Consider the following 7500-nt stretch of genomic DNA (forward strand, 5'->3'; position numbering starts at 1 on the left):
CGCTCTCCTGCACTCACTAACTCACTCTCTCACTCTCTTACTCTCAGTCAGTCCCTCAGTGTGAAATCCAGTGTTTACCTACTATCCATACATCACCTTCGGGGCCTCCGCTCATATATACCGTGATGTTTTCCTTCCGACACTCTCTCCTGCTCCTTATTGTCAACACACGCTAAAGTTTAACAGGTGATACGTCTTCTCTTCCTCCCGCCGCCAGGTGTGTGTTCTGACTTATTTATGTTCTCGTATCTTTACTGTTAGTTATTTTCCGCCTTCGCCACGTTTAAGAATAACATAGTCGTAATTTATCACCTGTTATATTATTATTGCTTATGTTCTTCGATTGCTGCGTGTGTGAAAAAAAAAGAGTGTCGTGGGTTTGTTCAGGTAAGTGTGTCTGTGTCTGTGTGTCAGGTTTGTTGGTGTGTGTGTGTGTGTGTGTGTGTGTGTGTGTGTGTGTGTGTGTGTGTGTGTGTGTGTGTGTGTGTGTGTGTGTGTGTTTCATTTGTTATTATATTTAGCGCGTGGCTCGATTGATTTATTTTGGTACAGGAGGGATGAAAGAGTGTGTGGTGTGTGGTTGTGTCTGTGTGTTGTAATGGAATGTACTGATGTATACAGGGAGGGAGGGAGGGGGAGGGGGTCAGGGTATGTGTGTGTGTGTGTGTGGGGGGAGGGGGAGGGGGTGTACTAAAGATAAAATGTTAATTCTATGTGACATACAAGGCACTACTAACTACTACTACCACTACTACTACTACTAACTACTACTACTACTACTACTACTACTACTACTACTACTACTACTACTACTACTACTACTACTACTACTACTACTACTACTACTACTACTACTACTACTACTACTGTCAAAAGCACCCGACATCTATTACTAGCAATCATATGAAACTTAATCCTCCTCCTCCTCCTCCTCCTCCTCCTCCTCCTCCTCCTCCTCCTCCTCCTCCTCCTCCTCCTCCTCCTCCTCCTCTCCTCCTCCTCCTCCTCCTCCTCCTCCTTGTCCTCGTCCTCCTTCTCCTCTTCCTCTTCATACTCCACATCATTATAAACACAAATAAGGAGTTGATTTTAGTTGCAGTTAAAAGGAAAAGCTTATCAAATGAAGAGGAAGAGAGAGAGAGAGAGAGAGAGAGAGAGAGAGAGAGAGAGAGAGAGAGAGAGTAGCAGTAGTAGTTGGAGTAGTAATCGTGGTGTTGATATCGACAAAACGGGGCAGTATTGATGATGAATGTGGTGGTGGTGGTGGTGGTGGCAGTGTGGCAGTGGTGGTGGTGGTGGTGGTGGTGTTGGTGGTGGTGGTGGTGGCGTGATGGGAACAACAACAGAGGTTTGGTTAGCAGTGGTGGAGGAGGAGGAGGAGGAGGCGGAGGGGGAGGAGGATCTACTTGTTTAAGAAAAGACGAAGGGGAGGAAGAGAAGTTTGTAGAGGAGGAGGAGGAGGAGGAGGAGGAGGAGGAGTAGTAAGGTAGATGAAGAAAAAGAGAAAGGTGGAAGGGTGGAGGAGGAAGAGGAAGAAAAAGAAAAAGGAGGGTGTAGGATGAAGGAGGGGAAGAAGACGAAGAAGAAGAAAGAAGAAGATGAAAAAAAGAAGAGAGTGTAGGGTGGAGAAGGAAGAGGAAAAGAAAGAATAAGGTGTAGGGAAGAAGGAAGAGGAATAAGTGTGCGAGGGAAGGAGAAGAAGAAGAGCAGGAGGAGGAAGATGAGGGGAATGAATGTATGGATGAGAGAAACATAACGATAAAGGAGAAGATGAAGGAGGAAGAGAATAGGAAGAGAAAAATACACAGTAGACGAACGAAAAGGAAGATATAGTGAAGGAGGAAGGAAGTGAAGGAAGGGAAGGAAGAAGTAAACGAAGGAGGAGGAGGATTATGGAGGGAGGTATGATAGGAGAAGAGGAAGAGGAGGAGGAGGAGGAGGAGGAGGAGGAGGAGAAGAAGGAGAGAAAGCGATGACCAATGAGGAGGAAGAGAAGAAGAAGGAGGAGGAGGAAGGAGAGAGAGAAAAAAGAGGAAGAGAATACATAAGAAAGAAATATATGAGAAGAAGGAAGTAGAGAGAAATTGAAGGAAAGAGAGGCAGTGTGTGAGGGGTGTATGGGAAGGAAGAAGGAAGAAGGAGGAGGAGGAGGAGGAAGAGGAAGAGAACACAAACAAAGTGATGTATTATAATGCTGTACTTCGACACCTCCTCAAACCGTGCGTGCCTGCAGCTGCTTGTCCGCCGCGCATTAATATGTGTGCAGATGTGTGCGTGTGCGTGCGTGTGTGCGTGCGTGCGTGCGTGCGTGCGTCCGCCGCCCAGATGCACATACACTCAGTCCGTCGGTCCGCTTTGTAGTGATTATATATAAACGCCATTGAAAACACGTACACACACACACACATACATATGCTCTTTTCCATGCGTGCCTGTGTGTGTGTGTGTGTGTGTGTGCGCGTACGTATGTGTGTGTGTGTGCGTACGTGTGTGTGTGTGTGTGTGTGTGTGTGTGTGTGTGTGTGTGTGTGTGTGTGTGAGTGCATAGGTGCGTGCGCGCGAGCGAGGCGGCGACTCTGTGTTATTACTCTGCGTGCTGGTCCCCTCGCCTCCAACCTTCCCTTCCTCGTTATTTCCCCTTTTTCCTCTTTCCTGCTTCAGTTTCCCCTTTGCCCACTTTTGCTTCTTTCTCTCCTCTCCGGCTCCTTTGTCTCAGTTTCTCCGTCGCCCTTATTCTCTCTATCTATCTATTTATCTATCGTCTATCTCCCCCGCCTTGTATGTTGTGTTTTTTGCGTCTCTTCGTCCCTCGCTCGCCACGTCCTGCTTCAGTTTATTCATCTTAAGTTGCTGCTCTCTCTCTCTCTCTCTCTCTCTCTCTCTCTCTCTCTCTCTCTCTCTCTCTCTCTCTCTCTCTCTCTCTCTCTCTCTCTCTCTCTCTCTCTCTCTCTCTCTCCCCGAATAAATAGATTACCTAAATCTCCTCATCAACACACATTTAATTCTTTCTTGTCTTCTCTCTCTCTCTCTCTCTCTCTCTCTCTCTCTCTCTCTCTCTCTCTCTCTCTCTCTCTCTCTCTCTCTCTCTCTCTCTCTCTCTCTCTCTCTCTGTTTGTGCCCTTTCCCCCTCACTTGCTGTTGTATTTTTTACCTTATTGACAACACCATGAAGTATTCCTGCCTCCGTCCTTCTCTTCCTTCCCTTCCTTAAGTTTCCTTCCCGTATTTCCGTCACAATAATTATTCCCTTCCATCTCTCGCCCAATGCGTGATGGGGGTTCCAAAAATGGTCCTCGCCTCTAGAAGTTCTATCGTGTTTTCATCTCTCTCTCTCTCTCTCTCTCTCTCTCTCTCTCTCTCTCTCTCTCTCTCTCTCTCTCTCTCTCTCTCTCTCTCCTGGTCTCCTTTTATCCCCAAGTTCACTAATTCCTCCTTTCTTACCGACGTTAGCATCTTTCCTCTTTCTCCTCCGCCTTCTCCTCCTCCTCCTCCTCCTCCTACTCCTCCTCCTCCTCCTCCTCCTCCTCCTCTTCCTCCTCCTCCTCCTCCTCCTTCTCCTCTCACTTCTTTCCCGTCCGTCCACCTCTGGTATATCAGAGAGCCCCCTCCAGCCCCCTCCCCGCCCCTTGTGCCCCCTCCGCCGGTGTCCCTCCCCGTCTTGTAAACACACACACACACACTGGGCCAGGCAGCCACCATTGGCGGCAGCACCACCACCACCACCACGCACCCCGCCGCCACTAGTGACTGCCCAGACTCCACCACCACCTCCTGCCACGCACCTCCCGAGAGTTCCCGCCGCCTCCTGCTGCTGCTGTGTTGTGTTCGAGTGTGCGGCGCCCGAGGGAGAGCGAGAGTGCGTGTTGGTGTCGAGGCGAGGCGAGGCGAGGCGAGGCAGCCACCCCGTCCCCGCGGCAGCAGTGTGTTCCCTCCTCCCTGTGTTTACATTGCGTGGCTGGAGTTGTGTGGTGCCTAACAGCAACACCCGCAGAGCGTTGCTGCCTCGCTCCTCGGAGACTGGGCGGCGGGCTGCGTGGGGAGGCCCGGCGCGGTGGCAGGGCTGCGGGCGGACGCGTTTAGCGCTCTGGCGGCGGCGAGGACGAGCTCGGTGACCCGTGACGTGACCGATGAGGGCGTCGCGTGGCGGCCCCGCGAGTTACGGAGGCGCTGCGTCGGCCGGAGTCGCCTGTGAATTAAGATGCTTCTAACCTTTAAGGGGAGGCCGCCCGTCACCGCCGCCGAGGACACACGCGTAGAAAATGGGAGACCATCCTGAAGGAACGAGAGAGAACGGAACACGTGATGGTGACGAGGAGGGGGGCGAGGGGGCGGAACAGTGCCGGGGATGGTGGTAGCGGCGAGTGGGGCAGGGGAGGAGGGGAGCCGCCCCCTGCTGACGAGCCTGGCGACGCTCAGCCCCCGGCCTCGACCTCGCAGGATTCAAGAGGATCTACATCGGGAAGATCCTCAACCCTAAACAGGTATGTCCTCTTCATTGCCGGAGCGAGGACAGGTGTAGGGTGACAGGTGTAGCTGACAGGTGTAGGGGCACGTGGGCGCCGCTCATCCCCGGTGGCGCCGTGCCCGTGTCAGGTGTCCGCCCTGCACAGGTGTTCTCAAGTGGAGAGAGGGTTAATTAGGTGTGTGATTGGTTGGCCAGGTGCGTGTCACGTGATCAGAGTTCGTGCACTTGTTGGTTGGTCACTTGATTTTTCATTCGGGTCATTATTATCATCGTTATCACCGTTATTGTTGTTGTTGTTGTTGTTGTTCTTAAGATGTATCGTGTTTGTCACAATACGTTGGCAGTAACGTTAGTGGTAATAGCAGTAGTAGTTGTAGTAGTAGTAGTAGTGGTGGTGGTGGGGGTAGTGGTGGTGTAACGATGGTAAAAATAGTAGTACTAGTTCGAGTAGTGATGGTGGCGACAGTAGTAGTAGTAGTAGTAGTAGTAGTAGTGGCAGTGGCAGTGGTGGTGTTTGCGGTGGCATACATCCGCACCACTGTACAGCCCAAGAGAAAAACACTTTCAAACGTGGCGCCACCTGCACTCACCCCCCACCCCCTCCCCAGACTTAGGCCTCGTCTCCCTACCGTGCTCCTGCTCTTTACACCAATAACCACGCACGTATTTACCTTTCCCATCACACATTTCACCCATTCAAAAACACCATAGCGAAATTCTTACATCATTTTATCCTAAGAGTAACTGAGTAAGGAATTAATTACAACATTTATTCATTCACTAGTTTAATTGGGGCGGTGAATTAGTGCAGTCCCCACAGTTCACATTATCTTCGCGTGTGTTAAGTTTGGCTGTTTACCTTCATTTATTACTGATATTTTAAGCTTTTCGGAGCACTGGGGCCGTCCAGGAAGGAGGTGAGAGGAGCTGAGTGTTCCCTGAGTGCTGGAGGGGCGTGGGAGTGAGGGCAGGGCCGGGGGATGGGTGTTATTAAGATTGTTTTGAGGATGCAGTGAGTGGACGACTGGTGTGGCGGGAAATTTGAATGCCAGGGTGGGTTGTGGTGGTGGTGGTGGTGGTGGCGGTGGCGGTCTGTCTTTCCTCCCGTTTGTGTCTTGTTGTGCTTTATATTTTTTTATTGGTGGTAAATTAGTTTGTTAGTGTCTTCATGTGTGTGTGTGTGTGTGTGTGTGTGTGTGTGTGTGTGTGTGTGTGTGTGTGTGTGTGTGTGTGTGTGTGTGTGTGTGTGTGTGTGTGTGTGTGTGTGTGTACAGAGGATGCACACAGACCCAGACAAAGACTCCGCCGTGTTTGTTGGAGCATAGCAACGCAAACACACACACACACACACACACACACACACACACACACACACACACACACACACACACACACAACAGAAATACACCACACAAATACAAACTTAACTCTCACACACACACACACACACACACACACACACACACACACACACACACACACACACACACACACACACACACACACACACATGAGTCGTGTCTCGCTCAGTGTTTTCATAATGATGAGTGAAATTTGAGTGAGAAAATCCCCAAAAAACTCGACTTTATTCCACGATTTTTCCTGGAATGCTCCCCTCACTCTTATTATTATTATTATTATTATTATTATTATTATTATTATTATTATTATTATTATTATAAGTAAAGCACACAAAGAAGTCATTACCAATAATTGAGTTACCTTGAGAAAAACTTCAATCATTCAACTTTTATCATCTTTATCCCACTGTTATCATTATTATATTTTATCTCCTTCGCTTTATTAGTCCTTTCTCTCCACCTTCTGAGAGTCACGTGAGTCAATATTGATTAGACTCACCTGGAATTGCCGTGAAAGTCATTACCACACCTATGGGGGGAGATCAGAACAGGTGTGGGGGGTATAGGTGACAGGTACACCTTTTGGACTCACCTGGCAGGCTCCCTCACCTGAGAAACGCCCTGATTGGCTGTTTTTTTCCGGTGTACTGACTCGTGATTGGCTGTCAGTGGGCGGCTCAGGATTGGACAGTCACTTTGCTTCGTTCTGGGGCGACTTGAGAGTGAGTAAAGATAGGTGAGATGGCGTGCTTGACTCTCTCTCTCTCTCTCTCTCTCTCTCTCTCTCTCTCTCTCTCTCTCTCTCTCTCTCTCTCTCTCTCTCCTGAAATGGACTTTTTTTTACCTGTTTTTAATCCCCAAGACGCCAGGAAAAGCAGGAGAAAGAGGGAAGGACTCTCTCTCTCTCTCTCTCTCTCTCTCTCTCTCTCTCTCTCTCTCTCTCTCTCTCTCTCTCTCTCTCTCTCTCTCTCTCTCTCTCTCTCTCTGGTGGGGCATCAAGAGCTACAAACTCATAGTAGTAGTAGTAGTAGTAGTAGTAGTAGTAGTAGTAGTAGTAGTAGAAAGAGTTAGTTACCTGTAGAAGGGCTTGCAGGAGTAATTAGAACCTGTAGGAGATGCTGTGTACTGTGGCCGCCTCTTTCCTGTAGGAGGAGATCGGCGGCGCCTTCGCGTGGCCCCATCAGGAAGAGGAATGTCCATTTTGCAATGTTTATTCTTCACACACACACTGATGTGCTGAGTCGCTGTTGGCGCTGAGTCAGACCCCAAACAAGTGCAACTTTTGTTTACTGACAAAGCAACAGGGTATTTCCGTTGTCATTGACCAAAACCACATCCCCACCACACTACCACACCACCACCACCACCACCGCCGCCACCGCCGCCACCAGGACTTTCTCTTCTGTGAGTAAAGGTGCTTGGAAATGTTTGGAATAGAGACGAGTAGAAAGGATTTGCGTTTGCGTGCGTGCGTGTGTGTGTGTGTGTGTGTGTGTGTGTGTGTGTGTGTGTGTGTGCGCGTGTGTGTGTGTGTGTGTGTGTGTGTGTGTGTGAGCATAAAAATCCGTGAGGTTGTCCAAATGATGCTGGTCTGTCTGTTTGTCAGTCTGTTTGTTTGATGATTGCAGTATCCTTTCCCTGTCTCCTCCTCCTCCTCCTCCTCCTCCTCCTCCT

General features: G+C 49.6%; 1 protein-coding gene across 16 annotated transcripts in view; it reads left to right on the forward strand.

The window, feature by feature from the left end:
- The window catches only part of LOC135092024 (forkhead box protein P2-like), a 409229-nt gene that overhangs the window by 195108 nt on the left and 206621 nt on the right, over nucleotides 1-7500 (forward strand). Inside the window, exon 1 of one of the 16 annotated variants that reach the window (XM_063990165.1) lies at nucleotides 4400-4481. The exons of the other annotated variants lie outside the window; for them this stretch is intronic. The gene's annotated coding sequence lies outside the window, so the exon portion shown is untranslated. Of the gene's footprint in view, nucleotides 1-4399; nucleotides 4482-7500 lie in introns of those variants that run through there. 16 annotated transcript variants of the gene reach the window in all.

The sequence above is a fragment of the Scylla paramamosain genome, chromosome 39 (assembly GCF_035594125.1).
Source record: "Scylla paramamosain isolate STU-SP2022 chromosome 39, ASM3559412v1, whole genome shotgun sequence".
Lineage (NCBI taxonomy): Eukaryota > Metazoa > Arthropoda > Malacostraca > Decapoda > Portunidae > Scylla > Scylla paramamosain.